We start from the raw sequence: 22838 nt of genomic DNA, 5'->3' as shown, positions 1-22838 counted from the left end.
CCAATCAGACTGGTCACTGGGCCACTAGAATGAACTAATGGGAAACCTCTAGAGGGTATGTAAACCCCAGAAAATTCTGTAACCAGAGCTCTTGAGCTGCTTGCTTGAGTCTGTGCCCAACCTGTGGAGTGTACTTTGGTTTAAAATAAATCTCTGCTTTGGCTGCCTTGCTTGTTCATTTTGTTCAAAACACTGAGAACCTGAACAACTACCCTCAACCGGTAATGTAATCTACATGTTGACGCCTCCCAAATGGATATCTCCAGCCCAATTCCTTCACACCCATACTTCTCATGTGTTTATACATCTGTTTACCTGACACCACTTCATGAATGTCTCATGGGCATCTAGAAATTAACATGTTCAAAACAGAACTCTTGCTTTTCTCCTTAAACATGGTCCTCATCTAGCTTTCTCTATCTCAAAATATAGCACCACTGCTGACTCACTTACTAAAGCCATTCATTCTGAATAAAAATATGGTGTCCTAAGCCCGGGTGCTGTGGCTCACGCTTGTAATCCCAGGAGGCCGATGCGGGCAGATCACGAGGTCAAGAGATGGAGACAATCCTGACCAACATGGTGAAACCCTGTCTCTACTAAAAATACAAAAATTAGCTTGGCGTGGTGGTGCACACCTGTAGTCCCAGCTTCTCGGGAGGCTGAGGCAGGAGAATCGCTTGAACCCAGGGGGTGGAGGTTGCAGTGAGCCGAGATCGTGCCACTGCACTCCAGCCTGGTGACAGAGAGAGACTCTGTCTAAAAAAATTAAAATAAAATAACAACAACTCTGGTGTCCTAAAGATCCCACTACATGGTAAATAAAATCCAAACTTCTAACTGTGGTCTGTATATTGTTAAATAATAAGGAATTCCTTCAGTCTTGCTTTAGGCTATTCTTCCTCTTGTCCACTCTGCTCCATTTCAAGTTCTAAATTCCTTGTGACTAGAATAGTCCTCCTTCTCCTCTTCCCATTGCTGGCCTGCAGGGATTGGTTTAAATGTCAGTGCCTTAGAGATCTACAGCATGATTTTTTCTCAATTTTAACATATATATGTATATTTATGTGTGTGTGTGTGTTTGTGTATGCGTGTGTGTTTCATTGCTTATTACCTGTCCTCAAACTGGATTATAGATTGTACAATGATAAGCTATAAACTACATTGAGGGAAAAGCCCTGTTTGTTCCTTGGTGCATCTCCATTGCCTAGAATAGCACCTCAATATAGTATTGTCTCAGATAGACGTTAAATTGACACTATTATAGAATAATGAAGATAATAAGCAGATTTAACGTGGAAGCCATGGTGGTGAATTTGCTTGGTTCTGCTAAGTCACAGTGGAATATTAAGGCCTGATTCAATGCTTCAGGATGGTACTGTAAATTTTTAAATCTAATGTTTATGAAAACACTATTCTAAGCACTTTACATTGTATTATCTTATATAATCTTCACAACAATCATATAAGATAGGTTTCCACTATTATCGCTATTTTAACAGAAGGTAAATATGAAATACAGAGCTAGTTACTTGCCTAATAATTCCAAATAGTTTGTAGTAGATACAGGATTTGAACACAAGAAGGCTTTCTAAATCCCATGTACTTAAAAAGTGCATTGTACTACCTTTCTGTCCTCTAAAATAGATGATAGTGCTCTATCATCTATTGTAGAAGATAAATGAAGGCTAGTACTTTCCCGGACTTTGGTCTAGAAATGGGCAATGCAGAACCAGAGGAATCCACAAGGCAAAAGAATAGTTTGCAGATTTGATGTCTTTCAGACTAAACAGCCCTTTAATCAGCAATGTGTTTGCGCCACAGATAATAAAAATCAAATGGTTTTAGAACTTCAAGAACACTTAGAGGGTTCCAACTGCCCTCTTCACTCTGCCCTTCAATACACAAATGGGGAAAATGTTTCAGGGAGAAGATAAGATGATCTCTCACAGTGAATCACTGTGAGCCAATCTCTATTGATATTTCCAGCTCTAGGTGCCTTCCTCCCACTCCAAGTATAAGAAACCCTGGCGGCTGGGTGCGGTGGCTCACGCCTGTAATCCCAGCACTTTGGGAGGCCGAGGCAGGTGGATCACGAGGTAAGGAGTTCAAGACCAGCCTGTCCAACATGGTGAAACCCCGTCTGTACTAAAAACACAAAAATTAGCCTGGCGTGGTGGTGCACGCCTGTAGTCTCAGCTACTCGGGAGGCTGAGGGAGGAGAATTGCTTGAACCTGGGAGACAGAGGTTGCAGTGAGCCGAGATCACACCACTGCACTCCATCCTGGGCAACAGAGTGAGACTGTCTTAAAAAAAAAAAAAGAAAAGAAAAGAAAACAAAAGAAAAAAGAAACCCCGGCTTATCAGTCTCAGTATTCCCTGCTGGTCTCTGACTTCACTCTCCCAGTAAGATATCATTGGCAACATCCTGGTGACTTTTGGTAAAGACTATTTGACTGATGCCAGAGTTGTCTGCTACTATTGTTAATACTTGATATTTGCTTCTTTCTTTTTTTGACTTCAAATCTTTATTGTTTAAATGGTTATGTTAAAAACTGTGTTATTGCCTTTTTTTATGATTTCCTGAATGATAAATGTATCATTCCTCTTCCTAATCTTTCATTGCTGAAGCTTGCTGTGCTCTACTACCAGCTTCTTTTTTATTTAGCTTTTGTTTAAGTTCCAGAGTATATGTGCAGGTTTGTTATATAGGTAAATTTATGTCATGGAGGTTTGTTGTACAAATTATTTCATCACCCAGGTATTAAGCCTAGCACCCATTAGTCATTTTTCCTGATCATCTCCTTCCTCCTATCCTGCAGCCCCTGATAGGCCCCAGTGTGTGTTGTTCCTCTATATGTGTTCATGTGTGCCCATTATTTAGCTTCCATTTATAAGTAAGAACATGCAGTATTTGGTTTTCTGTTTCTGTGTTAGTTTGCTATGGATAACGGCCTCCAACTCCACCCATGTTTCTGCCAAGGACATGATCTCATTCTTTTTGATGGCTGCAAAGTATTACATGGCATATATGTACCACGTTTTCAAAATCCATTCTACCATTGATAGGCATGTAGGTTGGTTCCATGTCTTTGCTATTGTGAATAGTGCTGCAATGAACATATGCGTACATGTGTCTCATAATAGAACAACTTTTATTCCTTTGGGTATATGCCAAGTAATGAAATTACTGGGTTGAATGATATTTCTGTTTTTAGGTCTCTGAGGAATCACCACACTGTCTTTCATAGTGGCTGAACTAATTTACACTCCCACCAGTAGGGTATAAGTGTTCCTTTTTCTCTGCAACCTCGCCAGCATTTGTTATTTCTTGACTTTTTAATAATAGCCCTTCTAACTGGTGTGAGATGGTATCTCATTGTAGTTTTGATTTGCATTTCTCTAATACTCAGTGATATTGAGCTTTTTTTCATATGATTGTTGGCCGCATGCATATCTTCTTATGAAAAGTGTCTGTTTACGTCCTTTGCCCACTTTTTAATGGAGTTGTTTGTATTTTTCTTATAAATTTGTTAAAGTTCCTTATAGATGCTATCAGACCTTTGTAAGATACACAACTTGCAAAACTTTTCACCCATTCTGTAGGTTGTCTGCATACTCTGTTGAGTTTCTTTTGCTGTGCAGAAGCTCCTTAGTTTCATTAAATCTTACTTGTCAATTTTTGCTTTTGTTGCAATTGCTTTTGACAACTTCGTCATGACATCCTTGCCCATTCCTATGTTCAGAATGGTATTGCTTAGGTTGTCTTTCAGAGACTTTATAGTTTAGAAATTTACATTTAAGTCTTTAATCCATCTTGAGTTAATTTTGCAGAGAATGAAAGGAAGAGGTGCAGTTTCAGTCTTCTGCATATGGCTATCCAGTTACCCTAGCACCATTTATTGAATAGGGAGCGCTTTCCCCCTTGCTTTTTTTTTTTTTTTTAAATCTTTGTCAAACATCAGATAGTTGCAGGCATGCAGCCTTATTTCTGGGTTCTCTGTTTTGTTTTATCGGCCTATGTGTCTGTTTTTGTACCACGACCATGCTATTTTGGTTACTATAATCCTGAAGTATACATTGAAGTCAGGTAACATGATGCCTCCAGCTTTTTTCTTTTTTTTTTTTCCTTAGGACTGCCTTGGCTATTCAGGCTCTCTTAGGTTCTATATACATTTTTAAATAGTTTCTTTTTACTTTTTGTGAAAAATATCATTGGCAGTTTGATAAGAATAGCATTGAATCTACACATAGCTTTGAGCAGTAGGGCCATTTTAATTATATTGACTCTTCCCATCCATGAGCATAGAATTTTTTTTCCATTTATATGTGTTATCTCTGATTTATTTGAGCAGTGTTTGGTAGTTCTTGTAGAGATCTTTTACCTCCCTGGTTAGCTGTATTTCTAGTTATTTTATTTTGGAGCCAGCAATTGTGAACGGGATTGGCTCCCAGCCTAACTGCTGTTGGTGTGTATGATTGGTAGTGATTTTTGCACATTGATTTTTGTATCCTGAGACTTTACTGAAGCTGCTTATCAGCTGAAAAAACTTTATGGCTAAAACTATGGGGATTTCTAGATAAATAATTATGTTATCTGCAAACTGGGATAGTTTGACTTCCTCTCTTCCTGTTTGGAACCTTTATTTTTTTTCTCTTGTCTAATTGCCTTGGCTAGGACCTCCAATACTATGTTGAATAGGAATGGTTAGTGAGGGCATCCTTGTCTTATATCGGTTTTCAAAGGGAATGCTTCCAGCTTTTGCTCATTCAGTATGATGTTGGCTGTATGTTTGTCATAAATGGCTCTTATTATTTTGAGGTATGTTTCTTCAATACTTAGGTTATTTAGAATTTTTTTCTTTCTTTTTTGAGATGGAGTCTCGCTCTGTCACCCAGGCTGTAGTGCAGTGGCATGATCTCAGCTCATGGCAAGCTCTGCCTCCTGGGTTCACACCATTCTCCTGCCTCAGCCTCCCGAGTAGCTGGGAATACAGGTGCCCGCCACCACACCTGGCTAATTTTTTGTATTTTTAGTAGAGACGGGGTTTCACTGTGTTAGCCAGGATGGTCTCGATCTCCTGACCTTGTTATGCACCCTCCTCAGCCTCCCAAAGTGCTGGGATTACAGGGTGTTGTATTTTGTTGAAACCCTTTTTTACATCTAATGAAATAATCATGTAGTTTTTGTCTTTAGTTCTGCTTATGTGATGAATCATATTTATTGATTTGCATATGCTTAACCAACCTTGCATCCCAGGGATAAAGCCAACTTTATCATGGTGGATTATCTTTTTGATATGCTGTTTGACTAGGTTGACTAGCATTTTGTTGAGGATTTTTGCATCAGTGTTCATCAAAGATATTGACGTGAAGTTTTCTTTCTTTTTTGTGTCTCTACCAAATTTTGGTATTAGAATGACACTAGCCTCATAGAATGAGTTAGGGAGAAGTCCCTTCTTCTCAATTTTTTGGAATAGTTTCAGCAGGAATGGCACTAGTTCTTCTTTTTACAACTGGTAGTATTTAGCTGTTAATCTTTCTGGTCCTGGACTCTTTTTTGGTTGGTAGTCTATTTGTTACTGACTTAGTTTCAGAGCTTGTTATTGGTATGTTCAGGGATTCAATTTCTTCCTGGTTCGATCTTGGGAGGGTGTATGTGTTCAGAAGTTTATCTATTTGTTCTAGATTTTCTAGTTTATCTGCATAGAGGTGTTCATAATATTATCTGATGCTTCTTTGTATTTCTATGGGGATCAGTGGTATTATCACCCTTGGTGTTTGAGTGTGTTTGTTTAGATCTCTCTTCTTTACTAGTCTAGCTAGCAGTCTATTTATTTCATTAATTTTTAAGAAAAACACATCTTGGATTTATTGATCTTTTGATTTGTTTTTATGTCTCAATCTCCTTCAGTTCCATTCTGCCTTTGGTTATTTTTTTGTCTTCTGCTAGCTTTGGGGTTGGTTTTCTATTGCTTTTCTAGTTCTTTTAGTTGTAAAATTATGTTGTTAAATTGAGATCTTTCTAACTTTTTGATGTGGGCATTTAGTGCTATAAATTTCCCTCTTAACAATGCCTTAACTGTGTCCCAGAAATTCTGGTACATTGTATCTTTGCTCTCATTAGTTTCAAAGAACATCTTGATATAAGCCTTAAATTTATTATTTACCTAAAAGTCATCCAGGAGCAGGTTATTCAATATCCATGTAATTGTATGGTTTTGAGTGAATTTCTTAGTCTTGATTTTTAATTTGATTGTGTTGTGGTCTGAGAGATTGTTTGTTTTGAATTTGCTGAGGGGTGTTTTACTTCTGATTATGTGACTGATTTTAGAGTATGTGCCATATGGCAATGAAAAGAAGGTATATTCTGTTTTTTTTTTTGTTTTGTTTTGTTTTTTGTGGAGCAGTCTCCCAATATATATCAGGTCTATTTGCTCCAGTGTTGATTTCAGGTCCTGAATAACTTTGTTAATTTTCTGTTTTGATGATATGTCTAATATGGTAAATGTGTTGTTAAAGTCTCTCAGTATTATTTTGTGGGAGCTTAGGTATCTTTGAAGGTCTCTAAGAAGTTGATTTATAAATCTGGGTGCTCCTGTGTTGGGGGCATATTAAGTTTAGATCTTGTTGAATTGAACCCTTTATCATTATGTAATGCCCTTCTTTTATCTTTTTAAATCTTTGTTGGTTTAAAATCTGTTTTGTCAGAAACTAGGAATGCAACCCGTACTTTTTTTGTTTTCTATTTTCTTGGTAGATTTTTCTCCATCCCTTTATTTTGAGGCTATGTGTGTCATTTCATGTGAGATGGGTCTCTTGAAGACAGCATACAAATGAGTCTTCTTTATTTATCCTGCTTGCCATTCTGTGCCTTTTAATTGGGGCATTTAACCCATTTACATTCAAGGTTAGTATTGTTATGTATGGATTTGATCCTGTCATCATGATGTTAGCTGGTTATCATGCAGACTTGTTAGTGTAGTTGCTTTATAGTGTCAGTGGTCTGTGTACTTCAGTGTGTTTCTGTAATGGCTATTAACAGTTTTTTCTTTTCATATTCAGTACTTCTTTCAGGAGCTCTTGTAAGGCAGGTCTGGTGGTAACAAATTTCCTCATTATTTGCTTGTCTGAAAAGGATCTCATTTCTACTTTGATTATGAAGCTTAGTTTTGCTGAATATGAAATTCTTGTTTGGAATTTCTTTCGTTTAAGAATACCAAATATAGGCCCCCAATCTCTTCTGGCTTGTAGGTTTCTGCTGAGAACTCTGCTGTTAGTTTGATGGACTTCTCTTTGTATGTGACCTTCCCCTTCTCTCTGGCTGCCTTTATTCTTTTTTTTTATTTCTGTCTTGCAGAATCTGGTGACTATACATCTTGGGGATGGTTACTCTGTAGAGTATCTCATATTAGTTCTCTGTATTTCCTGTATTTGAATGTTGGCCTCTCTAGCAAGGTTAGGAAAATATTCATGTATGATATCCTGAAATATGTTTTCCAAGTTGCTTACTTTCTATCCCTCTCTTTCAGGGACACCAATGTGTCATATATTTGGTCTCTTTACATAATCCTATATTTCGCTTTTCTTCATTCTTCTTTGTTGTTTTTTCTTTATTATTGTTTGACTGGCTTAATCCAGATAAACAATCTTTGAGCTCTGAGATTCTTTTCTCAGCTTGATCAATTCTGTTGTTAATATTTCTGATTGTATTCTAAAATTCTTGAAGTGTTTTTTTAGCTCTATCAGATCAGTTTGGCTGTTTCTTAAAATGTGCATTTTATCCCTTGCTTCTGTTTCATTTTATTGTGTTCCTTAGATTCCTTGAAGTAGGTTTCAACTTTCTTCCTAAATGTCAATGATCTGTTTTACTTTCTGTATTCTGAATTCTATTTCTGACATTTCAACCATTCAGCCTGGTTAAGGACCATTGCTGGAGAAATGGTGCAATGATTTGGAGTTAAGAGTACATTCTGGCTTTTTGAGTCACTGGAGTTCTTGTGCTAGTTTTTTCTCATATGTATGGGCTGATGTTCCCTCAGTTTTTGAAGTTACTGTCCTTTGGATGGGTTTTTTGTTTTTCTCTTCTTTGATACCCTTGGGGGTTTGATTGTAGTATATAGTGAGCTCAGTTGATTTGTTTTGGTTCTAGTCCACTCCTGGGTCTTGGGGTAGCCCCTTCTGATTACATGGCTCCATGCCCACATGTCTTTTGTTGACTGTTTTTTTCCACAGTGCTCCCTCAGGCAGGGGCCACAGGTGGCAGACAGAACATATTCTTGCTAAGTCACCTCTAATCTGCTATCCAAGTACTTCTTGGGGGGAACACAGAGTTGTGCCTGCCTATACAGTTCTGGCAGAAGCTGGAAGCTCTAGCATGTGTAGCCTGTCATGCTATAAGAGGCAGGATTGGATAGAGCTTTCTGCCAGGCCATCCAGGTGTTACAAGGGCAAAAGGAGGAGCCGCACTCCTCGTCAAATTCAGGCAGATGTGGAAACACTGGACTGGAAGATTTAGCAGGTTTGGCTTACTTGGCTATGATGGCCAGGGGTAGGTGGAATCACTGCCATCTGGGTGTTTTTTTCAAAAACAGGAATCTGTTCCTTCTGGCTAAGTTTACACAGAAGTGGAAATGCTGGGCTGTTTTAAAAGTACCTTCCTTGACACTAAGAAATACAGGGTTGCAACGACTGACTGAGACCTTTAAAATAGAGGGTAACACATATGCCACAACAAGATGACATTTGTTATTTACCCTGAAGTTCTGGAGTGGGAGTAAGAGTGAGGAAGTAGACCCCTCTACACTCCAAGTATTTTAAACCATTAGCTTTTCCTGGGCCAAGGGAAGGGGGCAGATACTACTTAAAATGGATATAAAGTTATATTTTAAACTGGATTTGACTTACTCTTAATATCTGCAAGTAACCAGAAAAATATAGCATCCATCCAAGATATCATCAAGAAATGAGAATTAAACAGAACATAATTTAAAGACTGAATAATAAATTCAAACCGTTTTATCCTACCATTCCTACTGTTGAGACTACTCTATAAGCCAGTTTCACCTACAAAATGATAAACACTAAACACATACCATGCCCTCCATGATGTAATTTATGCTTATGTTTTCAAACCTGCTTATTACCACTCTAGGACCACCCTATACTAATGCCATACAAATATGATTTCTTTTTCCTGAGCACATCAAGTTTTCTCACTCCTTAGTGTCCTTGGACTTGTTCCCTCTGACTGGGATAATTTTTCTAAACCCATTGCCCACTTATAATATCATTTTATCCTTCAATATTCAGTTAAAATGACACCAACTCTCTGAAGCTCACTTGATTCCTAGATGATTACTCATCTGCCCTATCCCATTCCACTCCCCACCCTGTTCCCTTAATCCTTCAGTTATTATTTTTTCAACACTAATAACTACGTTTTAGAGTTATCTGAGAACTTGCCTGTCTCCTCCACTAGACTTTGTGCTCCAGTGTCTGACCCTTTGTTTTGTTTATTTGGTTTTCTATAAATATAAAAACAATTAAAGTTTGATTTAAAATAAGAGCCTAATATTTTTATATAAGCACAGAGCTGATCATGGAAACTAGGTACCATGCTAGAACAGACACATAAATTATTTTTCTGAGTCAGTTCTTCTCCGAGGGAAAACTTTATTTATTCACTCACTAAATATTTATTTTGTTCTTATCATATGTTAGGATTTTGCTAAACAGTGAATAATTTCTTATATTTTATAGATTACAAAGCTCTTTCGTATCTACTTTTATCCTAAGAATTCAGTAAATATTTGCCAAATTGAATGAATTAATAATAATAACAATAATAATAATGGCAATTGCAGTTAGTAAGAAAGAACTCTGCTGGGCACTTGATAAACATCTTGGTTAATCTTCATGACAGCTTTAAAGGGTCAGGTATCATTAATTTAATTTCACAGATGAGGATACCAAATCCCAAAAGGTTAGATAATCTGCTATGGTTCCACAGCCAATAAAAGGCAGAGCTATCACTGAAATCTAGGTTACGTTGGGGGTGCCCATGCTCTGGACAACTATAGTCCATGGTTGAAATAGTGAATAATTACACAAAGGATCAGTTGTCGTTTATGAACCACAGGCTAAGAAATAAAAACTGCTTTTTGTTTGCTCATTTCAAACCAATGTTCTTGTCTTATCTGTTTTGGAATGCAAAGTCCTGCTGTATGAATGCAAGATGTCAACTTGACATTTTAGAAAGTAAGCCAGTTACAGCAAAACCAGTAGAGAAGTCTTCTAGAAATCCTCTTGCCAAGTCTTACTTTTATAAATTAATGAAGTTCCAAAGAGACTGAAAATCAAGGCACCAGTTAGTGGCAAACCTGAGATTCTGTATGATCTGTAGAAAAACAACTTAACCTTGCTGATCCTCAATTTCCCCATCAGTAAATTAAAGATGGTATTATTATACTGTTCAAGATTGTTAAAAAAAAAAGTTTAAAAAGAGAGTGCAGGTGAAAGTCTCTTCTATCATGACTATTTCAAAACAACTGCTCAATAAAGGTTTGAGAAAATAGTAAGGATCAATTTCTGCTGTCTTAGTTTAGAAGCCCCTATAAATCAGAATGGCACTTTTAATTGCTTTTCTCCTCCAGCCCCAAAACTCCATAACACACATACACTGTTTCTAGAGTGAGGCTTGAGATGACATGTGACTTGACAACTAATTTTTCAGTAAAAAATTAGTAAAGAGATTTGAGATGACTGCAAGCTCTGGGTGAGTCATGTGAGAAGGGACTACCAAAAAAGGGAATGTGGTTTTATATTGTATTAATAGAAGCCTAATATCTGCGTAAGAGAACAACTATCAAAGGGAGCCTTCAAAGCTGCTTCAGACATATACACATGGCAACAAGGAATAGGGCTTGGTTTTGCATGGTCCCAAACTCAATTTAAACAGTTCACTCCAAGTTGAATAAGATCAGAAGCACTGAATCATGTTTCCCAAACTCAGTGGCACTCAGTTCAGAAAACATAGCCAACTTATTAATGAACCCCAAGAGATATGCCTGACGGGGTCCCTGACATAAGCCATTTATCAAAGTTTCTCTCTCCAGAAGATGAGTCTGCTCAGAAGAGAAAATTACACTAGGAAGACTTCTAGGAGGGTAAAGCATTGAGAAAATGGGGTTTGGAAATCCCTATGGGGAATTTTTTCAAAGCCAAGGTATCCGGAAGAAATTATGTTCCCCAGTTTTAAGTCTTGTCTCTACGGCCTCTAAGTGGCCTCTCAAGTTGGACAGAACCAAAGTTAAGATGATATATTACCTTTTCCTTGCTTCTCTCTCTCTCTCTGTCCTCCACAAAGAACCTTCTTCCCATTCCTCTGTTAAAACTACATAACAACAGTTACCAAGCCAGGCTGCAACACAATTGAGTAAGGTAGTTTTCTTAACATCTTTTTGGCTGAGGAGTAATTTGAATAGCAAGCATAAAAATTATACATCTTACTTCCAGTTCTGCCACTTGATGAGACATTAGGCAAATAAGTAGTAATCTCACATCTTTGAACCTCTGTTTTCTCCTACATCAAATAGAATTATCAACCACTGATGTTCCTTTCTCTTATCATCAGAATAAGAATCAAGTCAGTTAAAAGATGGAAAAGAGCCTTGTAACCTCTGACAACTTGTGCCCATGTAAGGCACTGTTACTTTTGTCATTTACATTCCAGATGTCAGTTACATTCCTTAAGTCTATACCATAGACTTTTTCATGTATTCATTCAAAAATATTTATTGAGCTTATAGTATCTGCCAGGCACTGTGGTAGTGTCTGAGAATATAGCAGTAAACAAACAAAACAAATAAAAATCTCTGCTTTTGTGGAGTTTTATTAATGAATAGAAAATAAATGAGGAAATAAATCTATATGAACAAGATAATTTCAGATTGTTATGGGTGCTATGAAAGAAAATGAATGAGGAATTGTGATGAAGAATGTCTGGGATGAGGAAGCTACTTTATATCAAGTGATCAGAGAAAGACGTTTCAGGAAAAAAGAATCACATTTAATATTGAGCATAAAGAAGCTTAGTGGATTCAGTAACAGAAAAAAATTGCTGATACATTTGACAATGTGGATGAATTTCAAAAACATTTTGCTGAGTGAAAGATTCTTTACACAAAATAATACACATTGTATGATTTCATTTATATAAAATTCAAGAACAGGCAAAACTAATCTTTGGGGGAAGAGGTTAGTATATTGTTTACCCCTACTGCTGAAGTATAGGAATTGACTGAAAAGATGCATGAGGGAACTATCTGGGGCCATGAAAATCTGTGCCTTGTTTTGAGTGGTGGATAAACCACTTTATATATTTTTCAAAATGCATCAAACTGTACACTTAAAATATGGTTATTTTACTGTGTGTAAATTGTATCTCAGGTAGAAAGAAAGGAAGGGAGGAAGGAAGGAAGGAAGAAGGAAGGAAAGAAGGAGGGAGGGAGGGAAGGGGAAGGAGGGAAGGAGGGAGGGAGGGAAGGGGAAGGAGAGAAGGAGGGAAGGAGGGAAGGGAGGGAAGGAGGAAGGAAGATGGAAGGAGGAAGGGAGGGAGGAAGGAAGGAAGGAAGGAAGAAGGAAGGAAGGAAGGATGGAAGGAAGGAAGGAAGGGCAGCCAGTGAAGTGTAACATAACGATCAAGGAAGAAGGGGTAAGAGATAAAATCACAAGAGACAAGAAGGAACCAAGTCAAGTAGATTGTGATAAGTTTGACTTATACTCAAAATATGATGGAAACTCAGTGAAGTGTTCTGAGCAAGAGTTATGTTATTTGGCTTAAGTTTATAAAAATAAATATCTGGCTTCTGTGTTGCAAACAGATTGTAGGACAGGAGATGGAAGGGTGATGGTGCATGGAAGCAGGGTAGCTAGATGAAAGTCACCTGCAGTAATCCAGGCAGAAAATAGTGGCTCAGACCCTGGTGGTGTCAGTAGAAAAAAAAAACAAGAAGTAAATGGATTAGTGATACATCTTAGAGGTAGAGCCTACTGAACTTTTTTATTTTTAAACTGGTGAGAAAAAGAGAAAAATTAAGGCAGACTTCTAAGTGTTGGGCCTGGGCAACTGGTAACAACATATTTGCAGATGGGAAATACTGGAGCTGGAGCAGATTATGGTCATGTTAGGTTTAGGAATTTCTTAGGCCTCTATCAGTCCCGGGTTTACAATCCAAGCTGCAGTGAAAGGTGATGCAAGGGAGATCACATATGAAACTGTGTCACTTTTATGTCACTGTGGTATCTTTCTGAGACTTTATAACCTACTTCTGAATGTGTTCCTCATTTAGAACCTGTGGCTCTCTACGTATTTTTTAAAATGGCCAGAAGTGGAAAACAATTTTCTACTTGCCTCTGAATTGATCATGACTCACTTTAATGCTTTCGGTCATGGGTTCCACACATTTAAAAAGATTCGCAGATAGACCTGTGCCATGTTGGAGAGAGCAAGATGAAGACAGGGGTAAAATGTAGATCCTAGGAGGAACATTTGAAGGAGTTGGATCAGTTTGGCCCTGATAATATTATAAAAGACATGACTAATGCCTTCAAACGTCTAAGGAGCTATTACGGTGCAATGAGTTCAAAAGACAGAAACTATGTCAAAGCTGGAAACCATGGGCAGAAGCCACAAGATGACAAAATTCAGGTCAACTTAAGGAACAATTTCCAAGCAATCACAGTTCTCTATGGGCAGAAGGCTGATTTTAGAGGTGGTGAGCTCCCTGACATGAAAATGTGTAAGCAAGAGGCTGTTTTAAGTATTATGATGACAACACCCTCTGGATGAAATTTCAGCCTCATGGGGAAGGCTATGATATGATTTATTTATTTTATGCCAATGATATATTTGACACACATAGGAGTAAATGAATCTGTTGTTACTCTCTTCATGATTAGCATCCCAGTCACTAATGCATATCTGCTTTTTAGTTAAATCTTTTTTTTTCCCCTCTGCCTCTTTGTTATGTAGTGCATTATATCTCACTGCTACAATGTCACTAAGCCACAGAGTCCCCAGCTAGCTGAAATTCTGAAAGGGCAGATGGAAATCTCCCAGTGCCTGGCTCCCCTACACACATATGAAACTCCCTTTCAAACTAGCAAGAAGCAGAATAACATCCCAGCTGTAAGCTGATGTAAGTCCTCCTTCTCCTCTTCTTTCTTTTTCTTTTTCCTCACCCTTCACCTCTTTCAAATCTTCCCTATTCACCCCCTCTTCTCCCACCTATGCTCTCTCTTTCTTTCTCCATCCTTCTACCTCTCTTTCCTTTGCCCCTACTTTTCCCTTAAGCTTTGCTACTATTTCTGTGCTGTGAATAGCCTGTTCTTGTAAACATGGTTCACAAGCTACCCAGGTTAGATAGAAAGTGATTATAATCATCCAGTGATCACTTTCTTTTACCTTTTTACTCCTGTCCTTTCCACCACATCTCCAGTTAAAGGCTGGTTAGAGGTCAGGACTCTCTGTCTAACATGGCCCCAAGTTCAATAAGCTTGTATACCACTGAGAGTGAATACAATCACTTCCTCCTGATAGCAACATCCACTCATTAAGCAGTTTATTTATTCAACAAGGTCTGCTATATGTCAGGTACTATTCTAGATGTTGAAGATACAGTGGTTAAAAAAAAGGAAGACAAAATGTCTGCCTTCATAAAGCTTACATTTTAGTAAGGGGAGATGTACAATAAATAATGAAAAATACAACAGGGTACACAGTTTCAGACAGACTGGAGGAAGATATTTTTGTGATCTATTGCACTGCATGGTGACAACAGTTAATAGTAATGAATTGTTTAACATCCTCACCACCAAAGATTAGTAAGTTGATGAGGCAATAGATATGTTAATTAGTTTGGTTGAATCTTTCTACAATGTATGCATAGATCAAAACATCACATTGTACCCCATAAATATACACAATTATTATTTATTAAATAAAATTACTTTAAGAAGTAAAAATACAAATGAATAATATATTCTACATAGTGATTTGGCTTATAAAGAAAATAAGAACAAGCAGACAGAGAATGACCAAGGGATGACTATTCTTCTTAACAGAATGTCCAGGACAGACTTATCTTGGTCAATGACATCTGAAAACAAAAATATGAAGGAAGAGAAAGAGTGAATCAAGAAAATACTGGAGAAAGAGCATTCCAGGCATGGAAAACAGCAAATGCAAAGACCCCGAGGGGGCAGCTTCCTGGTTGTTTTTCACAAATCACAAGAAGGTCAATATAGGTGGGGTGGAATAAATGAGGGGGTGAGTCATAAGACGTAAGGAGATGACAGACAAGATCATGTAGGCCTTAGAAGCCATTGTAGGAACTTAGCTTTTATTCTGGGAGAGGGTTTTGAGCTGAAGAGCAACTTGATCTGATGGAACTAGTAAATAAAGGATTACTCTGGCTGATGCATAGAAAATATTTTGTCAAAGATAGAAACAGGGAGGGTAGTTAGAAGGCTACTGAAATAATCCAAGAAAGAGATGATGGTGATTTAGAGTAGGGTATTAGTACTGGAGGTAGTTGGATGTGGGATATGTTTTGAAAGGACAGTATCCTCAGAGGGCTAAAGACAATGAGTAGAGGCAAAAGTCATCCCTAGGAATCAGGAGATTCATGACAATTAACAGGGACATTCTGGATATGGGATCTTCATTCTACTACCCACAAAGGTCACTTTATTGATTGGAATTTAAGGCTCTGAAGCAGGCTTATGGAAGAGAGATTTGAAGTTAGGTGAACTTCATTCATTTACAAGTCCAACCTACCCAGGTGAAAGATTATACAAGGACAGTGCTTTATCCATTGCTGCCCACTCTTGTTCCTACCTACACTATCTCTCCCTCCTCTTCCCCTACCAATCCAGTGCTAGGCACATTATCTGCTATGAAATAGGTCTTCAGTAAATATCTAGTGAATAACATGTCCTGTCTGTGGCAGAGGAAGAATGTAGCAGACTCTCAGTAGAGGAGGTAGGAAGGCACCAGTGACCAAGGCCAGTAACCTGCTTGGAAAGGTGCACTCTGCCTATAGCCATAAGTAGCCAGGGCTCAGGATCTAACCTCTTATTTCTGTTTCTCCTTTATGCGACCTAGCATTTGCTTAGTCAGCCAGCACATGTTCTGGAGCTGTGCTAGAGAACTATGCCTCTCAAGAACTTTCTAGGGGGTGCCTACTGTGTGGAGAGTACCTGGACTGCTCATATTGTGAACTTGGTGCTGAGGCAGGGAGACGGAATATATGCTCAACCAGGAAACAAAATAACATTTTTAACTACTGAAAAGTAATGTGTAGGTGGACAGCAGTGACCACTGAGCACTGATGACAGGAGACTGGAATGGGGCCTGAGGAGCCAAGTGTAATTAATGTTCAGACTAAGAGTTGCTGTGTGTAATAGAGCTGAGTGATCACATCTCAGAAAATTAGATGTAATGGCATACACAAAATACTTGATCAATATGAAAGCTAACTGAATTTTGCTTTGGTGAGTCATAAGGCATTTTGAGGTCTTTTAGAATCTCTGTGTTTATTGTGGAAAAATTTAGCTGCTGACACACAGGATTTCAGGAAGTTTCATTCAGTATTAACTAAGCAAATAGTTTTTGGGTAGCAGGCACTGAACTAGTCAACTAACACCAAAGGCAAAAAGAAAGGGAAGCAAACTATAATCTCACATTTAAAAAAGCTCACAGTTTAACCAAGTAGATAGGCATTATGCAGACAATTATTGCTGAAGAGAGGTTGTGTTGCATGCTGTAAGGAAAGCATTAAATAGGTCCCTGGGAGAACAAAGCAAGACTAGTGGAGTTTTATTTATGCTTGAAGGTATTTCAGGAATTTTTTAATGGCTTAAGTTGGCTCTTCAAGTTAGACACAGCTTTCTGTAGGTGGAAAAGGGAGAGAAGGCATTACAGATGAGTGGCACAATACAAGGAAATGAACAGAGTTTTTTAAAAAAAGAGAGGATATGTTGGGGGTCATATTGACTTTTCAGCTAGAGCTTTCTTTACAAGGATAGGATATGTCAGACAAAGGAAAATGAAACAAAACTAGTCTGATGCCATGTCAAGCATTGGCAGGAACTGGCATTTCATAACTATTTGCTGAGTACCCCCTCTACATACTCTACACAGTACCTCATGATGCTGGGTTAAGGGTTTTGACAGGGCAGGAGTGAACTATAGAAAGATTCTGAGCAGGTTAGTCACTTTATCAGAGCTGTGCTTTACAAAAATGTCTCTGAAACCTACATCATAATGAAAAAGAGAGACTACAAATGGAAAAATCCAGTGACAGACTGTTGCAGCCATCTAAGAAAGCAATGACCAGGTAATCAGTCTCATAGCTAATGTTTATAACCATTCTGTTCTGGTTCTCTGTTCTTACCTTTACAAATTTATTTCTAAGCCTTTTCTTCCTGCTCTGTGTCCTTGGAGGCTGATCTCTATAGGCTGCATCACCTAAAGCTTTTTTGCCCTCTTGTTTCTGGTTGTTTTCAGGCAATGGGAGACACTGGCTAAGGGTTGGAAGATAAGAGAAGAGAGAAGTCAGTGTATTAATCAACCCTTTCACTCTCTCACTGTCAAATTAGCTCTGATATTGGCTGTATTCTTCTACCTACAGCCAACAGGTTGGGCAGCCCCTCTCCCAAAGTTAACAACTTTCTCTAGACTCTAGTAAGACTATTTCTTTCCCAAGTCCTTTAAGGCCTATGGGTGGTAATGGCTTCCTCCTATTGCTAGAAACTGAATGCTTCACCACCACTTTTTGATTCCTTGATTCCCCTAAATCTTCCCTTGTCTCTGTAAATATTCCTTCATTAAATTTATTGCAAAATTTTTAGTGTGCTTTCTGTTTCCTGCCAGTACTCTGACTGATACACATTAATTATCTTCCTGACCTGTAACCTCACTGGTAATAATTTCTCAGATATCTACAGAACGTTTGTGGTTACAAAACACTTTCACATTCCTTGTTTCATTTGATTTGCACACAGAAACCAGAATGATTCTACAAAATGTGAATAAGATCTTATCACCTGCTCAAAACTCTCCAATAGCCCCATCACACTCAAAATAAATCTAAAATCATTATCATAGCCTACAAGACTTCACATGATCTGGTTCCCAACACATCTCTGAGTACATCTTCTACTACTGATTATGCTCCCTGCAATTAAAGCCCGCCAGTCAAAGACCATAATGAACACATTTTCTCTATCTACCTATCTATATACATACACAGATATATGCTTGTATATGATATATATCATATATATATATAATTTTCTTATTATTATATTCTCCTTCACCTCCATGAGGAAGTATATTTAGTCTAGCTTGGACATTTTCATCCCAAAGGGCTAGCACAGTGCCTCACACATTATGAACATATACATTCCTGCCCTGGGAATTAAATAAGCTAAGTTTTGTTCTTTCCGTTTTACAGACAAAGAAAGTGAGGCCACAAAAAGTGAAGTGACTGGCCCAAGACAAATGATGCATTAATGGTAGACCTAGAACTGAGTCTCAGGCCAATACCCTGGTCAGTGTCCCAGTTTTACAGAGAGCTAACAAAGAATGATAGCAGGCAAAAGACTAAAAAATTAGGAAGGAGGCTTGAACTATCTGTCTTCCAAATAAAATGCTGCTTCCAGAGTGAGAAGCGGTTCACAATAAGTTGATAATTTACTTTGCAACTGAGACCTGAATTTGTATCAGAAAAATGGTATCAGAGACAGAAGCAAGTTCAGACAAGTTTGGACTTCTCACTCTTTGTGCATTTTTTTTTTTACCAGACACAGCGATCATGTGGGAGTCAGTATGTGCAGATGTGTCCTATGAGGAAGAGAAGTGAACTGGTGTGGTTATGATTACTTATACACAGCTACCATGGAGAACCCAGGAAGACAATTGGAATTCTTGCAGTTGAAGGCCCTTTGGAAGTATCAGGCCCTCTTTGTGAATTTGTGACTTTGTCTACAGCTTTAAAGTTTCAACATGTAAGTGAAGAAAGATGCACCTGAGTGAAATTCAGAAATGGATACCCCAGAGAGAGACAGCACAATCCAATGAGAAAAACAAAGCAAGATAAGGCTGAATTTCCATCCTGGTTCTATGACTACCTGTGTTATAAGGGTTAATTTGTTCAGCTTCGCTGAGTTTCAAGTTTTCTCATCTGTATAAAAGTGGTCATCATAATACCTATTCCATAGGGTAGGTATGAGACATCACAAGTCAAACGTCTGGCACATACTAAGATGGGTATTCTCAGATTGTCTTAAGAATGTATTGTATGCTTTCTAAGATCAGCAAAAAAAAATGTTGTCTTTACAGGTTATGTTATGAGCTTTCCTGCCACAACACTTTATGGTGGGGTTGAACTGGACCCTGGAGCACCCAGCTAGGTCCACTCAATTCTATTCAACTACATAGACAGCAATGTAGGAAGAGCAATCTGTGGAGTATAAATACCAAGAGCAAAGAAAACACATAATCAGAAAACATTAAGTCATCCAGCAGGACTGAAACATAAAGTAGAGGAAGAGAGAAAGGGACATGTGAGGCTGGAAAGGAGAGTACAGATAGAAGCAATGTCATCAAGGTAAAATTACAAGAACCCCTAAAGTATGTATGGCATTTTACTATTCACAAGGACTTCTGTCTCCACTTACAAAAACTTCTACATCTGCTGTATAACTTTGTCTTTGCAAAGACCTTGTGTATATATTTATTCACCCATTAAAAATATTTTTTCAGTGCCCACTATGCATTGCCAGAAACTTTTCCAGGTGCAGAAATATATCACCGAACAAAACAGTTTAAAACTCCTGCCTATGTGGAGCGTATACCCTGATCCATGAGACATGTTCTATACTACAGGCATGCCCTGTTTTATTGCATTTTATTTTATTGTGCTTACCATATATCACATTTTTTACAAATTGAAGGTTTCTGGCAACCTGCATCAAGCAAGTCTATTTGTGCCATTCTTCCAACAGCATATGCTTACTTCATATGTCTGTGTCACATTTTGGTAATTCTTACAACATTTTGAACTTTCTAAATTATTATATCTGTTATGGCAATCACTGAACAGTGATCTTTGATTTTACTATTGTAATTTTTGGGAGTGCCATCAGCCACATCCATGTAACACAGGACACTTACTCAATAAATGTATGTGTTCAGACTGTTCCACTGACCAGCAGTTCCCCTGTCTCTCTCCCTCTTTTAGGTCCTCCTTATTCCTTGAAAGACAATAATAATAAAATCTGGCAAATTAATAACCCTACAATGGCCTCTAAGTGTTCATGTGAAAAGAGGAGTTTCATGTCTCTCACTTTAAATCAAATCTAGTAATGATTAAACTTAGTGAGAACAGCATGATGAAAGTGAATACAGGCTGTAAACTAGGCTTCTTGGCTAGTTAGCCAAGTTGTGAATACAAATAAAAAGTTATTGAAGGTAATCAAAAGTGCTACTCAAGTGAACACAAATAATAATAAGACAAAACAGCTTTATTACTGAGATGCAGAAAGCTTTAGTTCTCTGGATAGAAGATTAAGCCAGCCACAGCATTCCCTTAAGCCAAAGCCTAATCCAGAGAAAGACCTTAACTCTCCTCAATTCTATGAGGGCTGAGAGAAGTGAGGATGATACAGAAGAAAAGTTGAAGGCTTTTCATGGGGTTCATATGGTTTATTGTTTCATGAGGTTTAAGGAGAGAAGCCATGTCCATGACATAAAAGTGCAAGGTGAAGAGCCAAGTGCTGAAGACGAAGCTGTAGCAAATTATCCAGAAGATCCAGCTAAGATCATTAATGAAGGTAGCTACACTAAAGAGTAGATTATTTTTCTTTCCAACTTTTATTTTAGGTTTGGAGAGGGGTACACGTGCAAGTTTGTTACATCAGTAAATTGCCTGTAACAGTGGTATGGTGTACAGATTGTTTGATTAGCCATGAGTTCATTCTCATGCTGCTAATAAAGACATATGTGAGACTGGGTAATTTCTAAAGGAAAGAGCTTTAATGGACTTGCAGTACCACTTGGGCGGGGAGGCCTCACAATTATGGCAGACAATGAAGGAAGAACAAAGGGACATCTTATGTGGTGGCAGGCAAGAGAGCGTGTGCAGGGGAATTGCCCTTTATAAAACCATCAGTTCTCATGAGACTTATTCACTATCTTGAGAGCAGCCCAGGAAAATTCTGCCCTCGTGATTAAATTACCTCCCAACAGGTCCCTCCCATGACAGGTGGGGATTTGGGAGCTAGAATTCAAGATGAAATTTGGGTGGAGGCACAGCCAAACTATATCACCAGGTAATGAGCATAATAACCAATAGGTAGATTTTCCATTCTAACACTCCTCCCACCATCTACTCTCAAGTAGTCCCTGGTATCTGTTCCTTCTTTTGTGTTCATGTGTATTTAATTAAAAAATAGATTTTCAATGTAGGCAAAGCAGCCTTCTATTGGAAGAAGAAGAAATCTAAGGCTTTCAAAGCTATAGAGAAGTCAAGGCCTCACTTCAAAGCTTCCAAGGACAGGCTGACTATTGCATAAGGACTAATGAAGCTGGTGACTCTGTTGAAGCCAACGTTCATTTACCATTCCAAAAATCCTTGGGGCCTTCAGCATAATGCTAAGTCTACTCTGCCTCTGTCCTATAAATATAGGCGTGGGGAAGGACTTCATGTCTAAAACACCAAACGCATTGGCAACAAAAGCCAAAATTGACAAATGGGATCTAATTAAACTAAAGAGCTTCTGCACAGCAAAAGAAACTACCATCAGAGTGAACAGGCAGCCTACAGAATGGGAGAAAATTTTTGCAATCTACTCATCTGACAAAGGGCTAATATCCAGAATCTACAATGAACTCAAACAAATTTACAAGAAAAACACAAACAAACCCCTCAACAAGTGGGCGAAGGGTATGAACAGACACTTCTCAAAAGAAGACATTTACACAGCCAAAAGACACATGAAAAAAATGCTCATCATCACTGGCCATCAGAGAAATGCAAATCAAAACCACAATGAGATACCATCTCACACCAGTTAGAATGATGATCATTAAAAAGTCAGGAAACAACAGGTGCTGGAGAGGATGTGGAGAAATAGGAACACTTTCACACTATTGGTGGGACTGTAAACTACTTCAACCATTGTGGAAGTCAGTGTGGTGATTCCTCAGGGATCTAGAACTCGAAATACCATTTGACCCAGCCATCCCATTACTGGGTATATACCCAAAGGATTATAAATCACGCTGCTTTAAAGACACATGCACACGTATGTTTATTGTGGCACTATTCACAATAGCAAAGACTTGGAACCAACCCAAATGTCCAACAATGATAGACTGGATTAAGAAAATGTGGTACATATACACCATGGAATACTCTGCAGCCATAAAAATTGATGAGTTCATGTCCTTTGTAGGGACATGGATGAAGCTGGAAACCATCATTCTCAGCAAACTATTGCAAGGACAAAAAACCAAACACCGCATGTTCTCACTCATAGATGGGAATTAAACAATGAGAACACATGGACACAGGAAGGGGAACATCACACTCTGGGGACTGTTGTGGGGTGGGGGGAGGGGGGAGGGATAGCATTAGGAGATATACCTAATGCTAAATGACGAGTTAATTGGTGCAGCACACCAACATGGCACATGTATACATATGTAACAAACCTGCACATTGTGCACATGTACTCTAAAACTTAAAGTATAATTAAAAAAAAGAAA

The sequence above is a fragment of the Nomascus leucogenys genome, chromosome X (assembly GCF_006542625.1).
Source record: "Nomascus leucogenys isolate Asia chromosome X, Asia_NLE_v1, whole genome shotgun sequence".
NCBI classification, from domain to species: domain Eukaryota; kingdom Metazoa; phylum Chordata; class Mammalia; order Primates; family Hylobatidae; genus Nomascus; species Nomascus leucogenys.
The sequence above is the reverse complement of the archived record's forward strand: the minus strand, read 5'-3'. Positions refer to the sequence as shown.